The following is a 9611-nucleotide window of genomic DNA, read 5'->3' as shown; positions in this document are numbered from 1 at the left end:
TAATCTTTGGACACACAGACATACAGACAAACAGCAGAAATGGGTCGGCTCAGTATAAAAATAACCCGATTACAGCCCACACGTTGCCATCGCTGAGAACAGACTGGATATATACATAATAAGCTTAGTCGTGCAGTCAGCTTCACACCAGCTCACACCAGCAAGAATCTAGATTCACTTTGCAGAAGCAATAGAGTCCTTGTTATCTGTGTGGAGAGAAGAATATGTCAGATGTGTGCATGTGCTTCACCCTCTTGAGTAGACAGCCACTTCACTACTGAAGAACCACAACTTCATGTCGCTTGAATTAGTTTACTGAGAATGGAAATAGATGAATGAATGAGTTGATGCTTCTCAGAAAGGGGGGAGGGGGTGGTCATTTGATTTGGCAGTATACTGGTTGAGGATGCTCAGGGTGGATTTGTTGGCTTTAGACTCTTGGCGGTCTCTTCGCTGATGAAAGCAAAAAACCTGAAGAGGGAACCTGCATGGAGACACAGTAAGATAAAGAGGGAGAGGAAAAGAGACAGAAAGGGTGGGTGTGGAGAAGGGCTATGAAAAGCCAAGCATGGAGTAGGCACTGTCAGTATTTGTGGGAGGCATCATCAGGGGGGATGGGAGGAGTTAGCTCGGTGTGTTTAAGTGTGGTCCCTTCCCCTGTGTGTCAGGTGTTATATATCTTAATGCACATTGTACATCCCTCTCTCTGGAAGTTGTAGAAATTGTACAAAAAAAAAAATAAGTACAAGCATAAAGGCAGCAAAAGGACAAAAGGCACTGCCCGTTTCTTTCCAGACTCCTTTTTCTCCTAATCATGACCTAATCTCATAAGCATGACCCATAATCAGAACGGCCACAGTGATGTGAATAACAAGTTGAAAAGTCATGGTGTTTTTCAAGATTTTGGAAAGAACTGCTTGGGTAAGAAAGAATGGGAAAGAATGGTTATGGATTTAATTGTTATTCCATTATGAGACTTTACTTCATATACTCTACTGTACACATATACTCACTACTTCCCGTATTAGCAGTGAACATTGGCATTGGGTGTACATCATGCAGAAAAATTTGATGGAAGCCTGATAATAATTTGGATTGGATTTGGAAGATAAACTCAGTAAAACCTGCCCACACTTGACCTACTGTTCATGTGTAAAGACTAAAATGTATCTGCTCTTTAGACTGACAAACTGAATAAGCGCTGCCAATCAATGTACTGTCTACTGTACCTCTGAACTAGTAAATTTGCATCAACACCTTCTGCCTAATTGCTATTAACATATATTGATAGTATCAGCTAATGCACAGCACCTCTGTACCTTCTAGATGGCCACTGCAATGTGAAAGACTTGTGCAGTACCTCCCCATAGATCTGATAAGACTAAAAACTGTAAGCTTCAAAGTCAGAGCAACGGAAACTAATTCACTACACACACACACACACACATATGGCTTTGAGATTTTCCCTTGTGATTGGTTGTGGTTTCAGCAGCTCTGAAACCCAAAATCTCTGCTCTGCACCAAAAATGTTTCCACCCTTCCTGTACATGTGTACCAAGCAGCCACCCATTGCCCAAAATCATGAAACTGATCTGCGCCGCAAAATTGGAAGTAGGTCGATTGGCGTTGTTGGCAAACTCGCTCTCTGGCTCAGTGTGGCCAACAGTTTCTGTTTTTTTTTTTTAGACTTGTGCTTGTGGGAATAAGGTAGACTGATGCCATAACAGAGCTGTTAATAACTTCAGTGGGAGAAACTTGGAAGAGAAGTGCAACACTAAAGAAGGCAATGGCCACTTCCCATCTCCTGCACTTTATAAGAAGATATAAAAAATATATGTAGTTTTTGCTGAGGCAGTGCATCTTTTCTGGGTATTTTTGCTGTAGCCTTCAGTTTGTTTCAGTATATGATTCAATGTATCGATTAGTCATATGGTACAAATTGCAAAAAAGAGTCACAATATATGGCTTTTAATCACTTTCCCCATCTGACATATTGATAAATACTGTGTATACAACACCAAATGATCCAATAATATTGGAAGCAGCAACATCCCATGTGTTTTGCACAGAGAAAAGAAATATGACGAGTATAAATTACTGCCACCAATACATTATTCATAGTTTGTGTCTTTTTTTTTTGAAATGTTGTGGTGAAAAAGCACAGAATGCTCTAGCACAGCGAGAGAGTGCTGTTTGCCAACTGATCTATAATTTACCAGTCAGGGTCTAATGATATCAGCACCATCTCCCTCAAATGTCTGTGTGTGCGTGTTAGAAATAAAGAAATAAGGAGTAAAATGTGACCTATAAGAGACCTATAATGAAGATTTTAGATTTTGTCCAATATGTTTTATACAGCTGATGTTAAGGTAGGAATGCTCTCACTGATGGATCAACCACCTCCAGCATTACAGCTGCCGTTCGCTGCCTGTCATCCACCTCAACATACTGCTGAATAAAAAGCTGAATGATGCACGTTCAGCAGTGAGGGGAATGCCACAGCAGAAAGATGAGCAATGCACTTACCACCCTATTTTGAGAAATTATGATTGATTATAGCTCCCAGAAGCGGTTCTCACACCGGTCTTCTCCAAGCACTAAATTGGTTCTTGGCTCTGGGCAAAAAACCATTTCACACAGGAACATTTTATGGCAGACTGCACTGCAGAAGTGGGTTAACCTAGACCTGTCGCCGTTAGCATATGAATTAATTCAATGTTACACTAGATGGGTTTTACTCTTATTCTAAGTGTGACTGGAGTTACCCAACTGTCGGCACAGATTGGCCTGTAGTCTGAAAGAGTGAACACCTAGACCCTCCAGACTGCAGACCAGGCTCCAGGCCAGTCGTAGTTGTGTATGATTTTTAACGTGTGTCTGACTCATTGTCCCAGACTGGCCAGGTTCTTGTAGTGTGACTCAGACAACAAGTTTCTGTCAGTTTAGCTAAGGGAGGGAAAAAAATGTACAGGAACTGAAGTCAGTTTTAACAACAATGCCCACTTATACTGACAGCTTGCATCAGTTCAGATTCCCAACTCCATCTGCTCCACATGCTGATAAATTGCAGTATTACACCAGGAGAAATGTTAAAGTCAAACAGAAATTTGACTCACTTTTTGTGTAGGGAAAAATAAGTGCAGTAAAATAAATTGCAATGATATGTCAGCGTATTGCTGCCACCATGAAAATAAAATGTTTAGTTTCTTGTTATAACAAGAACATTTTGTTGAGTTTTGTCCTGTCTATACCTCTGTGTTTATGCACTGTCACTTTGCACCAATAAAAAAAAAGAGAGAATGTTTTTTTCATTTTTAAAAGAGATTCTTTTTATGTTATAACAAGATATTTTTCTTGTTCTGAAATATTTTCTCGTTACCAGACACCAAATTATTAATTTTTCACAAGAATCGACTGTTATATCACAAAATGTTCTCATTATTTCACAAAATTAACGTTTTAATGAATAGCATTAAAACAAACTTTATTATAAAATAACAAGAAACTTCCATATGTTGTTAAAACAAGAAAAAGTTCCAGTCAGAGCAGAGATGACATTGTAGTCTACGGTGGATAGAAAAATTGGAAAATGCTGTGGCACGTCTCGGCACTGGATACTCTATTATGTTTCCTATGTAGCCTATATAGCCCCAGAGAGGTCCAGTATGTGGTCGGGAAGGGTAGTCAGGTCTTCACTGAGGGTGGAATATATTCGCATTTATTTTAGCTCTGTTTAGGTCTCCACCAACTCCTGAGGCAAATATCCAACTCTTTAGCTGTTGAACACTCCACTATGTTCACCATGTAGTAAACATATTCTTTCTGCTGTGTGTTACTGGGCAGGTAACATACAGTCTGTTTATCAGCTGCCTGTGTCTAGAAATAACACAGATGTAAGCAGTGGGAGTGAACCAAAATAGTAAAGTTGCAAGCCGTAAAACCAAAACAATTAGCTGCTGCATGCTAAAACGCTTGTAAAAGCTGAGAGGAACTGCATCATTGGTTGATAAATAAAAAATAATGAGCAGTTTTAACTAACATCTTTTTATCTTTTCCAGGTGCTTTTGCGTCTCTATCATTATTACATGGTCACAGGAAGATTTTGCTCCTTTTCTTGTCATCAGCAACTGTTACGATCTGTGCTGTCCTAAAGGCAGCAAGTAGTTGTGTGGGTTGAATCACACTTCTGATGAGCGGTCAGATATATATTTATTTTTCTCCATGATTCCATATTTTAGCAACAATGTATTTATTGCTGGTAATGTGGGTGAGCCTGTAATTGAAGCCTACTCCAATGTTCCAGTAAGCAGCTCCAGATACAAGTGTTAGCTACACGTCTGAAATGTAAATGTAAAAAATGTAATGGGCTAAATTAGCCCTGGGCCAAGAATAATCGTGAGCTGAAAATATGCCATGGGAAAACCATTATCCTGCAGATGCTTCTCAGATGAATGATCACATTAAAACAAAGGTGTTATGACATTAGAGGCCTTTAAAAATGTTAATTGTAAGCAAAAAGCCCTGGGCTTTCAAAGGCAAAATTGCTCCAACAGTTAAGAAACACTTTATGGGAAGTCTATGCTGCAGATGTGGAGCTGATATGAAGTGGGGAGAGAAGAGAAGGACTTTTAAACTATGATCATTAATGCAAATGCATCTTGCTAATAAGCTGGGTGAATTGGGAACATGGGTGAGGAGGTTGAAGGAGTACAAAGGGTTTGGTTTTGTGTTTCTCTGCAATATACAAGAACATACTCCTGACTGAAACCACTGCCAACTTTCAGATGATGCAAGTGGAAACACTTCTGGGAGCAGTAAGAGGAAAGGAGTGGGGGCTCGCTGTGCTTGTTAACACCAAATAATTCAATCCTGAAAATATTCTTTTAAAGAGCGCACCTGCAGCCTAGACATTAAACTCACATTAGACTGCCAAAGCAGCAGTGTGTGGTGTCAGACAATCCAGTAGGGATATGTCTCTCTGTCCAACTTTATGCCCACTTTCCACACGTTGTCAAATGCCCAACCGGAGAAAGTAAGACTCAGTGTTCATTTTAAGGCGCTTACACCACCAGTAGCAACCTGAGATCATGCAGTCCATATGGAGAGGACATGGAAAGAATGACATCAAGCATCATGTCCTTAAGGACAGTATAGAGAAAGATACGGGAGCTTCACAGATAACAAACAAATAGACGAAGAGTATGTGTGTGTCAGAGAGCAACCTGGCAGCATCACCTCCTAGACAATGTGTCATTTCCTGGCAGCCCCCCTAAACACACAAGTGACAGCATCACAGGAAGTTCACCTGCTGCTTTTGACCCTGACTCATAAACTTAACTGCCAACTGGGGTGAGGATGATGTAGAATGTGTTTATGTGTGTTGCATCAGTGTTGGATCCCTGCACAGAGGATGTAATAGGTCACACCCTCTGATATTTACTGTTTGTCGACATTTTATAATAAATCCGATCCAGTCAGTGCGATCCTCCATACTACAGAATGAGCGGTTAGGGTTTAATGCAGAATTGATCAACACTACAGTCATAGAAAACTTTTCAGATGAAATGTTTCTAATGGACAGTTTGATCATATTCAATATGAGCATCCATGGATACTTTACAAATGTTACTTTATTTAAATTGGGAGTTTTGATGCTTGGATACGAATACAATTTAAAAGATCCACCATCAAATATAATACAAGCTACCTGCCTTTATTTTTGTGCCAGTTTCACTCCAAACTTACTCAAAACAAGATTAAGACTGGGTTGCACCAAAAAAGATTAATTTAATCTAAGATTAGTTCCAATCAGAGTTTAGCAAAAGTAGGTTTAAAATGGGTAAATCCAGATTTTAAATTAAGCAGAGCTCTGTTGCACAATTAAAAACTGATCTCAGTTAAGCAAATGTAAGTATGTTGATTTAAAATGAAATTAAATAGAGTTCAATCAGTATGGGGATGCTTGCTTATCCAAATTAAAATGAATAAATAAAAAAGGCTAAATAAATGAAAATAAATAAAATTTCTACTAAGCATAAAAGAGAGGGGCAGAAACTATTATAGCTGTTAACTTTCTGCTCTGCATTAACATATAAACACTCTGTATAAACATTACATTGTTTTCTAACTAACTAAAAAGTTACTCATGACGGCTCAGCAGAGAAGCTCTTATTTTTCCTCTTTTGAGAAAAACTGTAGAATCTAGCAGCAGCTGTTTCCCCCGTTGGAGAGAACCGGATATACTGGGTCTTCAGACTTGCTATTGCCCCAGACACCCTGCTGACAGTTCGGCAGACAGTGGAGTTGTGTAGGCCAAACAGGCCCCCATCCACCCTCCGGAAACATCCTGTGGCACGAAATCTGAGGGCCATGAGGAGCTGGAGCATTGGTGGTACAGCTGCATTTCTTTCACTGCCATGTTTGACAGTTGGTCCAATCTTCCTGTTCAGCTCCATAACAGTTTCCTTGCTGAACCGGTATCTTGAAAAAAAATTCAGCAGCATCAGAAAACTCAATTTGGTTGAGTCTGTCCCTTAACTTTTTTCAAGTAACTTGATTATTTTGTTCAATCCATCTCAAAAAGGCAGGAGTTTAATGTTTCAGTGCAATAGAATTAAAGTTAATCTAGGTTTAGAGTAAAAACTCAACTGACATTTAAAAAGAGGCTTAAATTTAATGTTTCTGAATTTTAAGTTTTAAAGTTAAACCGTGATTTAATCAGGTTTAAAAATGAATCCTTGTTGGTGCAGCCCAGCCTAAGACTTTGTGAGGTTGTGCTATGACAAAGTGCAGTGCTTTAAGCAAAATGCTAATGTCAGCAGGCTAACATGCTCACAATTATAATACTAAGATGTTGTGTAGCATGTGTAATATTTACCAGTTTAACATTTGCAAATTAGCACATTTTTTATCTTATGATGCTGCTAGAGTAGGATCAAAGTTATATGGGAATAAATAACTGTATCAAATTTCATTGCAATCCATTTAATAAGCCTGTCTTCCTATGAAAAATAACACTATGGGTCCTAAACTAAGCCACCAAAAACAACCTATATTTACATTTGAGTGACAGACGGCATCTAGCGGCTGTAGTAATTATGACCTGCAGAAGTGACGCAGTTTAGATGACATCTATATATAGTGACAAATTTCCATATTTAGAGGTGGTGAGTCGGACGGATGGATAGATCTTAATTTGCAAAAAGTGGACTTAGTGGACTTAGCTGCGGGAGACCGCTGTTTACTTCCTGTTTCCATCTGCGAGTGTCACGTTTCCAACTGCAAGTTTTTAAAAAACCATAACTACGATTGTTATGGTGTTTACTGTAGCCATGATGACGAAGGTTGCCAAACGGTTTTTGTGCCTAAACCTAACCAGACCACCACAGCATTGTCACATCATAAAACAATTATTTTTTAACAGTGATGTATAACAGGTTTGGAAAGCACAGACAAATTATGTTGTTCTGCCTATTGACACTCCTATGGGTCGTTCTGAAGTGCATTGTACAAATGATCTATGTGGTTGTTTAATTCGGAGGACTTGTTGCATCTACTAGTTGTTTAGACTAATGACAACCTCATGGTGACCGTAAAGGAAAGGTCAGGGGATGTCCAAACTTATTTGGATACATCTTCTGGGAGCCATGAATTTGAAAGCTAATAGATTCTGAGATATTTCATATTTTAATTGAACACTTTGACCTGCCGTTCCAGAAATGCCCACACAATCCTTAAATCTATTAATTAGCATAATCAATGGTGCTGCGCTAAGGTCAAGCAGCACCAGTACAGTGTCAGTGAGAAAAGTCAGTGCATCATCCAAGTCAGTATACCTTATTTTCTGGGGACAATGAATGTCTGTACAAAATTTCATGGCAATCCATCCAACAGTTGTTGAGATATTTCAGTCTCGATCAAAGTGCCAGACCACTGAGCAAAATGAATGACATTACAATCCCTACACCCAAAATATATATATATCATCATTACATTTAAGCAGATATGGATTTTTGGGGGAATCTCAGGTGGATCCCAGTAATGAGATTGTGTCTCTTCTAATTCAGTCATCATCTTAGGATTCAACCTCTTATATCTATCTTACATAACTGGGTTCAAGTGATGGGCAGATAGAAGAGGTGATGGCGTCAGACTCAACTATGTGTTTACACACAGACTGTCAGTAACTATCGGACACTAAATTTATCATTACGTTACTGCACACAGGTTTGTGGATTAGGTGAGGGCTGTTGACCACAGGTGGGAGAGCAGTCTTTTGTCCTGCGTTTGGGTTGTCTTGTGTACCAAGTGCAGGTCAGCAATCTCCTCCCTTAGGATGATGAGCTAGCCCTGATGAATACCTCACAGCGTGAAGCAGGGCCACATCAAAATGCCACAGGAAATAAATTCTGCCAAAGGGAGCGCTGTTGTTGGTATTCTGCATGGCAAACAAATCTCTCAACTGTATTCACGATAAGAAGATATATTCATTTGAAAGGTTAGGCTTGTCTAAAACAGACAGCTGAAGATATTTGCAAAAATTACATTATCTATGTATTGAATATTTTGAAGCTAGAGGGTGTCCAGAAGATGAAGAAGCATATATATGGTAAGTTCAACCAATCAACAAATAGACCTCTGCATATAGATGGAGGCTCAAAGTTCACACTTTTACGTTATTTACTTGTTCAACAAAAAAAATCCTGAGAGAAAGATGAGAGATGACAATATACAGAAGGTAGAAACACTGTAATCCATCATTGAGGAGAGTGAAAATGCACCCCTGGGTTTTTATGTTCCTCCTGTGAGATCCTAAGCAGGTTTTCAATCCTACACTGTGATTTTCCTGGGTTTCTTGCTTTTTTCTGTCACTTTTATCATCAATATGCAGCCCCTATCCACCAGTTTATTGGGGCGTGTGAGTGTGTGCGCGCTTTTCTGTGTGTTCACTTGATGGACTTATGAGGCTCGCAGAGTTTATCATCATCATTAATCCCCATTACAAAAGCAAACAGTAATATCTGACAGTAACAATTCTCAATTGCTCCCATTCTGTTTTGTAATGAATCCAGTGACTGTTGTCCTCCACTGGTGGCCTTCTGCTGAGCCAAACAGCTGCTGGCATCAGCTATCTTACCATCAGTGCTGCTTATTGCTATCTGCATTATTATCCTTTTGACCCAGTACGGGCTTGCAGCACATGGGTGCTTAAAGCTGTAACTAAAACTATGATAGGCAATCTGTGAGTGCTGTAATCAATGGCTAATAACCGTCCAGGCGGCTCAGTCAATCGTTTGGATCGCCAGGTGGAATTTAATTATCTGATTGGGTCGTTTATGATTTGTCCGGGTAGTTATTGAGGGCCGCAGCCAGCTGCAGGGTCGATGTTCCAAGCGGGAACAGCATAATCACTCTGCTGGTGCCACAGGACCACACGGGCGCCAGTGTTGTGGGTGACTGGGAGGTTACAAAGAAATGAGAACATTCTCCATATTCAGTGTTTCCACAAAATATATTCTCAGCCTCAGAGCAGCAGAATATTTTAACCAGTGTTCCACTTCCTGAATTTGTACACCAGTCCTCCGTTACTTCGTTAAAGTCGAACTGAAATC

General features: G+C 39.6%; 1 protein-coding gene across 2 annotated transcripts in view; it reads right to left on the bottom strand.

Annotated features, from left to right (window-relative positions):
• LOC121888476 (matrix metalloproteinase-16-like) overlaps positions 1 to 9611 on the bottom strand; it is a 139070-nt gene that overhangs the window by 92127 nt on the left and 37332 nt on the right. The window lies entirely within an intron of this gene.

This window comes from Thunnus maccoyii, chromosome 21, assembly GCF_910596095.1.
Source record: "Thunnus maccoyii chromosome 21, fThuMac1.1, whole genome shotgun sequence".
NCBI classification, from domain to species: domain Eukaryota; kingdom Metazoa; phylum Chordata; class Actinopteri; order Scombriformes; family Scombridae; genus Thunnus; species Thunnus maccoyii.
This window is presented reverse-complemented; position numbering and strand designations above follow the sequence as displayed.